The sequence below is a fragment of the Crocodylus porosus genome, unplaced genomic scaffold (genome assembly GCF_001723895.1).
Source record: "Crocodylus porosus isolate Cpor-Errol unplaced genomic scaffold, CroPor_comp1, whole genome shotgun sequence".
NCBI classification, from domain to species: domain Eukaryota; kingdom Metazoa; phylum Chordata; order Crocodylia; family Crocodylidae; genus Crocodylus; species Crocodylus porosus.
The window spans coordinates 51642797-51656879 of record NW_017728950.1 but is presented as its reverse complement, the minus strand read 5'-3'; the positions used below and the strand labels follow the sequence as shown (position 1 = coordinate 51656879).

General features: G+C 41.6%; 1 long non-coding RNA gene across 1 annotated transcript in view; it reads left to right on the top strand.

Annotated features, from left to right (window-relative positions):
• Positions 1-1806, top strand: part of LOC109323373 — a 6587-nt gene extending 4781 nt beyond the window's left edge. Inside the window, exon 3 of the long non-coding RNA XR_002104644.1 lies at positions 1478-1806. This is a non-coding gene — a long non-coding RNA (uncharacterized LOC109323373). The remainder of the gene's footprint in view (positions 1-1477) is intronic.
• The last annotated feature ends 12277 nt before the right edge of the window (positions 1807-14083 follow it).

The following is a 14083-nucleotide window of genomic DNA, read 5'->3' as shown; positions in this document are numbered from 1 at the left end:
TGAGTTGTAAGAGTTCCTGCTTCTCTACACGTGTTCAGGAGAGAGGGGATAAAAGCCTACTGATGGGTGTTCTCCGCGGGCAGAGCGTTTGATCTTTTGTCTCTCTCTCTGACCCTATTTGCAAATATATACCCTTTTGTATCACCAACAATGTGTGCCTGAAGGATCATTAATATTCATTGAGCCTCCAAAGAAATGAACCTTGATTTTTACTTCAAAGGTAAGGCCTATACCTGGGAGATGAGATCTTAAACAGTGGAGCAAGGCTGAGCATGTGGCCAGAGAAAAGTGGGGGCCAAGGCTGCAACAGCTGAGGCCCCAACAGGTGTTCAGAAGCCTGCAGGAGCACTACTTTAAGGGTGAAGTACTTGAGGGAGAGTATAGGCCCCAGGTGGGGACACTGGCCTGGCCAGGCAGGCAAGATGACTAGAGAGGTTACTGCCAACTCCAGAGACCACCTCCTCCAACAACAAGCAAAATAACATCAAAGTCATGGCAGGAAAGAGACTGGAGATGAGGTGGGGCTAGGATAAAGCCAGCAGGTGGGCTGGACCACAGAGAGGGACCAGGTGCTGGGGTGGCAGCCCTCCTCTGAAGTACCACACTGACTAAAACTACCTAGTGCATTGGAGATTTCCTTGTCCTCTGCAAAGTACACTGAGCTAAGGGAGCCTGGCAACCCACCAGTCTACCTGAGTTGTTACTGAGGATGATGATTCCCCCCTCAGAAGGTCTAAATTTTTGTTCCTTTATCATAGGCAGAAAAAAGCCCATGAGGTTAACTTAGGCTTTCCATCTTGCCAGCTGGTGACAACAGAAAAGTAATTGTGGTACACTGGAAAAAATTAAAATCCTTCTAGAGTGGTATGGCACTTACTTGAGGCATATTAGCCTTAAGTTATGTCAGAGTGTGGTATTATTCTTAAGCCTCTACCTCATTCTATGAAGACCTTGATGTTTGGGGATCAGCACTCTTCCTCATTGCTAGGGAGTCACTATATCAAATCACTGGTGCAATTTTTCCACTACTGTGGTGTTCCATACCCAATGCACTGGTTGTTTTGGCAAGCCAATCTTGAAACCTCTGGAAGTCTTCAATAGAAAATACTAATGACAAGGCAGATACTGCTGCACAGCTAAGTGATAAGGAAGGCTGACAAGGAAGTTATCTTTTAGTGTACTTTTACAGTCATCAAGGCACCAAACATCCAGACTCAGTCTGGCCTTTGGATTCTGTTTCAAAGATCTAAAGGGAGGATGGGAAGTCTGGGCAGCCTACACTCCTTCATACTCCTACCTAGGAATCTGCACTGAAGGTGACCTCTCATGTATACACCATGATACAGAAGAAGCAACAGTTGCCTACCACTCCTTCTCTTTGCTGTCATCACAAGTGTCTGACAGATCTCTAGGCTTAATGACAGGAAGAACTGTGAAGGAACTTCTAAGTGAAAACAGCTTCTTACCCTTCTAACAGATCTTCTTGAAGACCAGATGCAAAGCCGACTATACCAGAAAAGGAAGAGATGTGAAAACTTAATAAGAAAAATCATGTATGAATTATTATTTAATTTAATAAAGACCTAATTGATAGCAAAAAAGATTAAATTTTTATTCCTCAGAATCATGTAACTCTATTTCCTAAGAACACATCACATTCTCTTAAAGCTTGATGGCATGGATAATAAAAGCACAGACATGGCCACAACCTACTACCAGAGAAAAAAACCAATACAAATTAGTAAAACAGCCAAACGGGAGAGATCACGTAATAACATTACAAATAAATTGAAATCATAAACTTGAGACTGACTATATTGATTGAATTTAAAAAACAAGCTAAATAACCAAAATGTTCAGATACTACCACAGAGCTTTCAAGCAACACACCTCAGCCATGAGATTCTAGGACATGAGCAGTAACCTACCTGTGTTGTGGAAGAGTGTCATCAAACAATATAGGGCAGCCTTTTCCTGGAGCTTTGGCAGTGCCAGTGTTTACTGTGCATCATTTACAGGAAAGTAATATATACAGAATAAAAATGCACAAATTAAAAAAAATAGGTTAAAAGCTGTTAAAATTATAGAAGGTAATTTGTGAATTTCTTACTCGTTCTTGTAAATACTGCTAGAGAAAATCCAGAGAGTTAGGTGGTATTTGCACTATTCACCGTCCCAGAAAAAAATGTTTGATATTTAAGATTTGCGTATCTTATTCTGTCCTTGCAAGATGGAATAACTGCCTAGTTTCCATTAGGGATATGGCAGTTAGTGTTTATTACAGGATAACAGTCCATACATCTCATTCTTAGATCATGTTTCATTCCCATCAACAGTGGCAGGAGTCATATAAATCTGAATTGTATCCCCTTGAGATCCAGCACTGAGAGCCCTGGTAAAAAATGAAAGTCATTATGTTGCTTGTTCTAAAAACTCTTCAGAAGAAGGGATGAATTCTTTTCAGTTTCCCTTTGAAGCGATGGACATCCTGATAGGATTAAACAAATACACTAAACTTTTGTAACCGTATGTCAAATGAGGACTTGACTCACAGCGCGTCTTAAACCTGGGGCCTAATTCTCCATAGCGTTGCACTTTTGCAGTTTTGTCTGACTATTTAAAATAACAGCAAGGCAGACAGATTATAGCTTACACTCACTTTGCACTGGTGTACATAACTATGCAAGCTTGAGGACTATTAAGAACCAGGCCCACAATCTTGCTTTGTAGTGGCTAGAATAAAAGAAAGAGTTAAGTTACTTTCTTACCTTATTGGGTATCACCAATAACAAGGATTCTGCAGACCAAATTAGGCACTCAGCAGTGATTCCTATGCAAATTAATTGCCTTCAAGGACATGATGTTGATTACAGAGACCTAACTGATGGAAATTTAGCAGTTTTGTTTTGCTGCTGCACTAAAAAGTTGAGAATCCAGTTTCCTCTTAGCTGTATTGGCCTTGTAGGACAGGCAGAAGAAACAGCTTTTAGAAACAGGAAAATAGGCCTGGAAGGCCTTGTGTCCCCAAGTCCAGCAGCTTGCAATTTTAGGGAATCACATCCTATAATCCTATTCATACAATTATCAAGCTCGTGATAGTTTCCTTTCCAGCACAACTCATTATTTTGTCCACTTCAACCAGTTCCTAACCCACCTCACAATTCTTTGACTAGTCATCATCTTCTCCATCTCAACTAATAATGTTCCACATGGCACTGCCTCAAATATTTTATCAAGTCCAGATAGATTAGACCTACCACATTTCCCTTTAAAGTGTCAGCTATTTTTTCAAAGACAAGAAACCAAAAAAAGATACCAGGTTAGTCTGACACACTGGTAGCTTTAGTAAATCTATATTGCCTTTTAGTTCATTTTCCATTTACCTGTATATTTTTAATGAATCTTTACTTCAAAATGTATTCAAAGTCTGGTATTTTAATGAGGTCAGCGTCATGAGTTCTCATTTACCCAGATAATTTTTCACTTTTTCAAACTATAAATACTATGTTTGATATCCTCTGTTCACACAGAACCAACCCTGATTTGATAAACCAAATTTATTAAAAAACCCTGCTACTGAACTTGTAATTTCATTTTCCAGGTCTTTCAGTATCCTTTCTCTGTAAAACAAGACAACATAAATTTTGATACACATTGATCAGACATGTTGAGTAAGATTATGCCATTTGTATTGTCACTTGTCAGAACCATTTTTCAACAAAAATCATCAAGTATTTCTTGCTGCCACAGGTAGTCCATCAAATGATCTGATCTGCTGTGGCACATCCTTTGTTTTTAAATATAGTACAACTGACCCAGTCTACATGTCTCATTCAGGAAGAATCATGCACTCAAATCCTGTAAGTAGCTTGGTGACACAGAAGTTAGAAACACATGATCTTTGTTTTCTTGTTCCGCAGGCAGATGAAACTCCAATGCATTAGTTAGATGTCGTATTTGTTCTAGATCAAGAGCAACACACTCTCCAAAAATGAAAAGAGGAGTACATTTTAACCAAATGTACATGGGCAAATTATTACCCTCACAAAAATTGGCTGGGTGCATTGTAATAATCATTGGAGCACAGCTTTTCTAGGAACCTCTCACATGGTAAATTCCATGGAGCTTGGATCTACCAGTTTCAGAGGAATAAGACACTGAATCAGGTCTGGAAGGATTTAAACTTGTGCTTTTAAGTGTCTTAGGTACATTAAATGAACAGTTTTATCCTTTTGGCTCTTAATAACTAATAGTCACACAAACTATACCTTATCTAGTGATTCAAACACTAGTTCCCAAACGACCATTAGCTTCTAGTGAGGCTGTCTATCTGTCATTTAATACGATGAATAGAGTCTGCACAGACTTCCAGGGAGCTACAGGATTTCCAAAGTAGCAGCTACATTCCTCTTCACAAACAGTTTTCAAGCATTTTTTGCCATCAATTTGCCATCTATTATTTGATCTGATAATTAAACAGTCCTCAGATTACACAGCAGTGGTTTTCTACTCACCTGTCACTGTAATAAGGTATGGAACTCTTTATTTATAAACCTTTTATAACTATAATGAAAAGGTCAATTTTTGATATAGCTGCCAAAATCTTTACTAGACCTAACAAGGATGACTGAGCATTTATAGTAAAAGAATAGACTCATTATTTTACTCCAAGATGCAATGATACTGATCTACTTTAATTTTTTTTCTTCATGGCAATTATGTCAGACATCATAGCTTGCCCATTTCCAGCTCTAAGCTAGCATTGTATTATTTAGTCCTTGTTTTTTTGTAAGAAAGTGATAGTGCTGCAGAGAAAAGGGGAAGAATATAATTTCACATATTCTTCTGCTTAAAAGATGTATTAAAGATTAAACTGAAGCAAGACACTAGGAAACATCCCCCCTCCACCACTTTTTCCTTGCTCTGAACAAAACTTCTGAGAATCATTACTTTAAAACAATGCAATTCGAGAGAAATGTTTTGACTAAATGTCACTTCCTGAGATGTATGTTCACTTTATCCCAAATATTAGTCTATTCAGTTCTGCCTTTTTTATGTTATTTCAATTCTTTTAAAACCATAAATGCATGTCTATGCATGCCCTTACATGGTCCATATTAGCTCAGTAGTCTTCATTTAGCTGAAATATTTATCTACAGAATTATGTTTTAATCATTATAGCTGAATGTTTGAAAGAGGTAGCTCACAGAAAAACTTCTAACACTGACATAAGGCCTGTCACTTGTATTTGAACTCCATTTTGGAGTACAGTAACTGTAATGTAATGAGAAAACTCTCTGATGCCCATAGATTTAAATCTGGATTACTAATCTGTACAAAGTAAGAAGCTTTTTTCCCCTGTTTTTAGAAGACTTTTCTAAAAGAAAGAAAGTTCCTGTCAAACTGAGTGATAAACCTGAAGGCAAAGTCCAAAAAGCATCTTTCATAAAAGCTTTATCAACTCTCTATTCAAATTCACAAGTCTGTTGATTTTGCATAGCTTGAAATAAAGACGATGTTCTGAGAGATAAGTCGCTTGGGTGTATTGGGAAATGTTTTGGAAAGTAGACGGAGTGCTTAAATGAAGATGAAGTTTCTCAGTAGGCAGAGATTAACTATTTTTAACAATAGAAGGCACATAAACTGACAGAGTAAAAGTGAACAAATTAATCTTTAAGTACATCCTCTCTAACATCACAGTTGCCACCAACATTCTTTGTCCCTATGCTGAACCAGAAGCATCTTGGCACTGGAAGTGTTCTGATCCATCTCCTAGAGCATTTTTTTAAGTTTCAAAAGCTGAGTGCTATTTCAGGAAAATGAAACCAAATGCAGACCTTATTATGTGCTGTGTTTTCCTAGTTTTCTCTTTTGTACCTCTACCCTTACAATTTTGGGAAAGACCTGTGTAGACCTTTGAATATACTTTCTCCTCTTTCTTATATGATAAAATAGTTAACAGTGCTGACATTTAAAACATCATCAATGGCGTTTGCATGCTTTGAAATGAATAGGGTAGTTTATACATCAGAGACATTATTACAGGCTTTCTGAAAACTCAGGCAGATATTTAATGGTTGCCAAAATGCAAAACAGCAAAGAAAGACTGGGGTTTTTATGTTTTTATTCTTTAAATAAAATTGAATCTCTGAAGAACAGTGTCTACCCATATACCCCGGAAAGTCACTTCCCTGTGGTGGGCAACCCATGTTGTGGAAACCTCTGGCCTGGAGTGAAGTATATATGTAATACTAGGTGTATTAGGTTATCTATCACCACTACAGCCATTTTTCTGTACTTACTGGGCATGTCTACATATGCAAATCATGCAGGATCAGTTTACTCTAGAGAAATTACTCTAGAACATTACTCCTGTAAAGTTACTTTAAAATAAACTGACCTGGGCAGGTGTCTACACATGTAGGGTCTCGGGAGCAAATCTGCTGCTCATGGCAGCAATTGGCTCCCATGCCTCCTGGGCCTGCATCAGCCATCAGACATTGCTCCCTGCCCCCAGGGGGCGACCTGCTGCTGGCGTGGGCTCCATCAAAGGAGCCTGGGTGGGGACAATGTCCCCCTGCCCCGGCAGCTGGGAGCTCCTGGCCCCAGCTCCCCAATCAGGGGTAGGGGACTTGGGAAGAGCTGCAGGGGAGAGGCAGGTCCCAGACCTCTGCTCCAATCCACCAGTGAGGCAGCCAGGGGCTTGCCTCTTGGACCTACCCCACCCCTGCAGCTCTTTCTAAGCCCTGCACCTCAATCACTGAACTGGGGCACAGGGCTGGGAGCTGCCCCTTTCCAGGACAGTTTCCAGTCCCCATTTTGTAGTTACAGGGCCTGGGCTGGAAAGCCTGTTCCCTGCCTAGCTCCATAATCATAGGGCTTAGGCTGAGAGATCCTTAACCTAGATAAGAGACTCCAGTTAAGGATCTCCCAGTGCCAGACTGTGGAACCAGAGCTGGGAGATAAGGATCTCTCAGCCCAGGTCCCATGACTGTGGGACTCAGGCTGGGAAATAAGGCTGTCCTTGTCCTGGCCCTGCAATCATGATGTTGGGGCTGGGAACTCTCTGTTACCGGGGCAGGGGGGGCATTGTCCCTACACCCTGGCAGCAGGCAGCTCCCAGGAGCAGGGAGTAATCTCCCAACCCCTGCTACCCAGCTGAACAGAGAACATTTGCTCCCAGTCAGGGGTCCATACATGTGCTATTGCACTGTTACTAATCATGAGTAAATTTGCTGCTTGCATTAGCAGGTAGCAAATTTACTTGTGATTAGAGTCAATTACAGCACAGTAAGTGTCCTCATGTGTAGCCATGGATGCTTACTGCGGAGTATTAGCTCTACTGAGCAGTAAAGCATCTTGTGTACATACACCCACTGTCTGGTGCATTTCTATGATAGAATCATGTTTCCCAGGAGAACAATTTAAGGTAATATTATGGAATTACAGAACCCCAAACATTGGTTATGTCTATATTCCAATCACTGTGATTACAGTGTAGTACAGAGATACCCGAGTTAAAAGATAGTTTGTTTGCGTCATAGTAGCAGTCTATCTAGCTTTTAGCATATATATTAATGGGCAGGAGATGTGTGAATCTATTGCTTTTTAATTTCTTTTAGATATAATAAAGCAAGTTTTAGAATGGTAATAGTTTGATAATTTTTTCCTAATTTTCCCCAAAGTTTGGCATTTTGCCTCCCAGAGTTGTTCACAAATTAGACTGTTCTGAGGCATTGATTTGGCTCTCAAACAGTAAGAGATTTAACAATAACTTGTAGCCTACTGGAGAGGAACAAGAGCTCTATACCAGTGGACTGGGGAGATTCCCAGCCACTCAGAACAAAGCCCTTCATTTGCTTAATGTAACCCTAAAATCTTAGAATCACATTTTTTTTACAGTATTTTACACTGTTGTAGAGCTTTCGTTCTTTTTCCTATAGGGCTTGTGCAATCAGACTAACAGTAACTGCAGACAGAGGGAGTTGAAAAATAGTTTGGATAAAAAAATGTTAAAATATACCAAAGTAAATGTTTCTATAAATTGTGACACAGACTGTATTAAACAGTTGGTAAAATAATTGTATAGGTACTGTTCTGGGACAAAAGGTGTAACTCATGCTGATTAACACAGCCATCTCAAACCCATGCCAATACTTGTTGCCAAGTTTTTTGGTATCCCTTACCTACACATAAACATATTAACACACAACCCATATTGCAGCACAATCCCAATATCTAACTGGACATTCATGTTTTTGATAGTTCTTCAAGATGAGCATAGTCTTTGGCTGCAAGTAGCCTTATAAATATAAATTCTTTGTAAGAAAAACCACTTCTGAGTGGCACCAGTAAAAGGGGTGAGGAAATGGAAAGCCATCAACTTCCACACAGGAGTAATTTGCTTGTACATTTTTTAAATGGCATAGGTCATTGTTGGTTGTAAGAGGTCTACAAGTCATAATAAAGAAGTTCAAACATCCCTGTGAATGGTAGCGGAAAAAAATGGTGAGACGAAGATTTCTTAGGGTGATATCTTTTATTGGACCTACTGCATAATTGAGATAGTGTTAGACAAGCTTTTGAATGCAAGGCATTATTCATCAGGTCATTACTCTGATTTGGAATTTGCAAGAATGTCTTTCATTCGAAAGCTTGTATAACTCTGTCCCAACTATACAGTTGTTCCAATAAAGGATACCATGCTAAGAAATCCTTGCCTCTTGTATAAGTAGAGACCTATTTAATTTGTGGTTTTGCAGATATAATTGTTTCATGAAATCTGGGATTGTCTGTGAAATCTGCAAAATCAACAACAGAATCAATAAATAAAGTGCTGGCTCTCAGTGGGAGCCACCAGTCCTTGCTGTCAGCTGGTGGGGCGACACAAAACATAGCAGGCAAGATGGCTGCTGTCCCCTCACCTCTGCTCCTCCTGTCAGGGCCTCTCTACTAAGCAGTGCTGAGGAGTGGAGTGAAACAAAGGGCAGCCAGCAATCAAGATGGTGGTTCCCCCTTGCCCCTTCTCCCCCGCAGGACGCCTCTCTGCCAATCAGCTCCAATGGGTGGGGCCTCTCTGCCAGTAAGTGCCAAGAGGCACAGATGCTATGAAATACCTGCAAAATTGGCTCTGCATGCCATGACTAGGTCATGAAAAACCCTTCATTGCACTGTGATTAAGTAGGTCCCTACACATGAGTTCTGGACCATCACAGCTACAACATCACTCTAACATTACCATACAAGTAGGAAAAAGAACACCTGCATTTTGTTTGCAGCTACACAATGCCTAGACAATTTATAGTAGTGGCTTACAATTATCTTTTAAAGTAGCAGCATGTTGCTTACAAATTAAGAGGATGTGACAGTCCAAGGATTACTCAAGTGGGATTCCATAACCTGCTGGGCTGAGGTACTCATTCATGATCAGCATGATTTTCAGAATGAGCCTGTTTTCCCCCTTGTGATAGGGAAGGAGAGAAAATAACCAGTGCTGTTTTGTGGCATTTTGCTTTAAGCATTTCAAAGACAAGAGTACAATTCTTTAAGTTTTTTTTCTTTAATATCTTGCCAAGTGAAACAGAAGGGCCTTTTCTCTGGTGCAGCTACTGTGCTGCATTCCAGCCCTCTTCCTCCTCCTCAGATTACTCCTACTCAGCAACAGAGGTCATTGTAACAGGGCAAAAACCAAACCATTTTCCTTACAAAATACTATTTCCGTAAAAGCAGTGAAAATGTGGGATGTGGCCATTCACATATCATATAAGCTCTGAAGAGCTTGGATTCATAGCTGTATTTCCACTACGTTTAAGCTTAGTGGATGGAACCCTCCATCTCCTGAAAGTTTCAGGAAGCCTTGTGACAAGTCCTCCCACAAGCTCTTCATGGAAACCTTCTCCAGCCACCTCACTAAGAATCAGCACAGGGCTACTTCTCATTGCCTATACAAGTGATTCTGAAGCAGGGGCAGGTGAGACCCTTTTAAGGGTGATGCTCAACATTAGGTATGAAAATATCTGCACATGATTCTCAAGATAAACCCAGAGATATCAAATAGGAATCCAGAGTGTAAAAATGTTCTGTCCTGTTGTGGTCTTTCTCAGATCTTTACAACACAAGGATTACTCTGTTATTTTTCCATAGTGAAAGAACAAGTGACAGCTGAGACCCCCATTTACACTTGAATCTTAAGACATGTTTAACTCGTTGATCATGTCTTTAAGTTGTGATGCAGCCATACATTTAATCAGTTAATGGAATGATAAAACAAGGAATAAGCCACAAAGTTATTCCACAAAAAATGTGTAATAACTTTTTGGCTCATTCTTATAATGCCATTAATTGAATGCGTGGCCAGGTGTTCCCCTGTGGCTGGGAGCCCTATTAGCTGATGAGGCTCCTAGCCACATGATCTCACAGCTATGAGTCTCACAGCTGACAGGCTGCAAGACCTGAGGAGCGTGCTACTTGCTGGTGGCGGGGGGAGCCTGGGATCCCAGTCTCTCCCTGCACTGGCAATAAGGCATAATTGGATCTGGGGCTGGATGCCACAATCACATCTCCTGCCATGCACATATATCATGGCAGGAGGCACAATTGTGTGGATTGTGCATCAGATCCCATCACACCTCTACCTAAATGTTGCTTTTAGAGCTGGGGTTTTCCAAGGAGTGCCAAAAGTCTAAAATGGTTGAGAACCACTGGCCTATACTAACAGATTAGGTGTTTTGTTCCTTTCCACTTTACTGGTTCAGATACAGAGTACAAAATGCATTGTGTGCAAAATGGGAAATGCAGGTCTCCACTGGAAAAAAGTCAAAATGGCTGCTACTGCCACGGCTGAGTAACAAAGGAACTGAACTCATCTATTTTATTTGACCAAACAAAACTAACCAATACATCCTAATCTTTAAGAAGAGTAACTCCAAAGCGCTTTACAAAGTATTGAAACAGTTACCACAAATTTGAAAATGTTGTGTAAGATTCTACATGTCCATTGCTTTTACAGTTTTTAACTCAGTTCTAATTCTTCAACTGTATCTTAACAATGGATGTTCAAAACTTGGAGTTCCCATTTTATAGGGAATTCTGATATTATTTAAAAGGTTATGATCTAAATCAGAAAGAAATTAGAACTGATAACCTTTTTTCTTCAGAATGGAAAACCTGAAAAAGAAAACAAGATCCTTTGGAAAATCCTAATTGTGTTTGGTTTTTTGGCTGAATGAAGCCTCAAGCTGCCCCAGCTTCTGAAGACTCTGTTGACTTTCTGTGGGTATCAGTGAGAAGAAGCTATCCAGGGAGTAAGGGGAATCATTGAGTTCTCAACTAGAGAGCTTAGAAGCTCTGAAAGTCTTGGTTTAAGTCAGAGCACTTCAGGTCTTATTTCTCCAGTGGACAGACTGGAAGCCCCGGAGGGCCTGGCCCCAGGGTAAATGGGGTTAATTGATTAAACTATCACTGTGATACAGAGAAGCCCCTCTTGCCCTTCACTCTGTAGTTTTACAGAACAATCTTATTGTGCCAGCTTCTAATATGATCTCCCACTAGCCAGTCACTTGCCATTCCAACATTTAATCACCCTCACTGCTAGGAAATTGCATTTTATTTCAATGTGGAATTTCTCAAACTTAAAGCAACTGGATTTTGTTAAGCCTTTGTCAGCAAGTCAGAAAGGCCTTCTGCTGGATCACATCTTCTATATGCGTAATTACCCAGGCATCAAGTCACCACTCAACTTTGTCTTGAAACTCCCTCTAGTATTTCCACCTCCTTCTTGGTAAACTAGAAGTGGTTTTACCAATGTGCTGAATTTGCCTACTTGAGTGGTACTAGATGAGTGGTGGATGGCTGATCCACAGGCCAAAGCAGGCCCACAGACCCTACCTGGCATGCCAGATCCAGCACCCATGGCACCTACTCTCTGGGACCCATGCACTTATCCTGGACCAGCTGGAATGGGCATAGCAGGTAATGTAATCCTGGACTCATGGGGGTGAGCACCATGTGTGGCACCATGACAGACTGGCTGGAGCATGAGGTGTGTGTGGTATGCATCCTGGACCACCTGAAATGAGCACCGCATCCTGGATCCTGTGCATGGGGCCAGTCCTGCATACACTAGTCAACTATGAGACCCAGAGGCAATGCTGGGGGACAGCTCAAGAGACTCCTGCATCAGATCCATCCACAAGCCATCTTTGACACCCCGATATAGAGTATTAAATACTCAAAGACTGTATACTCTTAGCCAAAGCATTGCAGTACAAACTCCAACTGAGGCAATGCCTTCTCAAAGTCATTGTTTTCCAAGATAAAATCTTATAAACACAGGTTGCAGTTTTAATTCCCATATATATTACCAAGCAAAAATCTTTATTAAAATACATCGCATTGATTTGTGACTATTTAACCAAACATCAGTGACAAAGGCAGCCCACTCATGGCCAGTCACCATACCAGCCCACCCCTCTGTCTAGGGCAGTCTGTCCTATCACCTGCCATGACTAGTTATAATATAGTTGATGTTCAATATGGGAGGCTACCCATTTTGTGTGTTGTACATGTCTAGGGTGTTACGCATGGCTCCAAACTTCCCTATACTGTGTTCCATGCCTCCCAGATGGCATCTGTACTGCACAGTGCCTCACACTGACCAGTGCACCAGGATCTCACTCGGGACTCTTATTCCTCCTGGAGCTTGCCATTATTATGCTGCCACACTGTGTATTAAGCTACCCACTATAACTCCCCGGCCCCTTACTGGCCGCCATTGGCCTTTGGACTCTGCTTGCGCCAGGTATCCTTAGATACACACTGCATGCCCTCTTACTGAGGCCCAGCTCTGCTTCTGGCCTACCTTCTCCTTTGCTCCCTAGGGCAAACATTTATTCCCTTACTGGGGCCCACTCACTAGGCTACTTTACTGTAGCCCTTCAGGTTGCCCCTTGCAACCCTACTCTACACTCTCATGTTCATAACCTTCAGGCCTCTCTCATGGCCCTACTCTATGTAGCCTGTTCTCTTCCTCCTTCCCCTCACTGGGGGCCTCTGCTGGGGCCTCAGGGTCTTATACTCCTGGGCTCAGGTACCTCTCCTTAGGCATGCCGGGCCCTACTACCTTCAGGGTCCTATACCCCACAGGCTTAGGTGCCTCTCCCCAGGCATGCCTGGCCCCACTGTCTGCTCTACTTGCCACTAAGTTGTGGGGGCTGGGGTTATAAGGAACCCATACATGCTTTTCACTGGGGAGGCAACTGGCTTGGCATTTCTGAGGAACTACCCAGCCACGGGCAGTCCCACCAGGCCATCCTTCCCCAGCAGGGTGTATTTTTCAGTTATACCCAGGACCAGGGGCCTCCTGCCATCCCCATAGCTCCTGCCCTTACCTCCAAGATATTGTGAGCAGCTGCTCACCCGGGTGGTGTTGCTCTGGCTGTCAGCCCTGAGGGGCTGCTGACTCAGTCCTGAGAGGATGGATCTAAAATGGAGGCTGCTCTCTCAGTCCTCTCCTCCAATCCCAGGGCTCTCCTGCAGTCATGTGACCACCTCATTACCCTGGTATGCACCTGCCAGCTGCCCTGATGTTTTCTCTGACCCTTAAAGTGACAAGCACCAAAAGTGCTGTCACAAATCTCATAGAATTATAGAAAAATAAGACTGGAAGGGACCTAAGAAGTTAATTTAGTCCAATCTTCTGATCAAGGGAGGATCATGCCCCTTTAAACTATCTTACCAAGTATTTGTCTATCCTGCTCTTAAAAACTTACAAGGATAGAAACTGCACAAACTCTCTAATCTCCCATGACATTCTCATCAGTAAACTAAGAAATTGGAGACTAGACAAAAGTAGTGTTAGGTAGCTAGACAGACAACTGACTGGATTATTTTACTCAATGAGTGGTCATCAATGGCTCAATGTCTACTTGGGAGAAGGTACTGAATGGGGTTCCCCAAGGGTCTTTCTTGGGCTGATATTGTTTAATATCTTCATTAAAGATTTGGAGGATGAGATTAAGTGCACAAGTAGCAAATGTGTGGATGACACCAATCTGGGTAGAGTTGCAGACACTTGAGAGGGTAC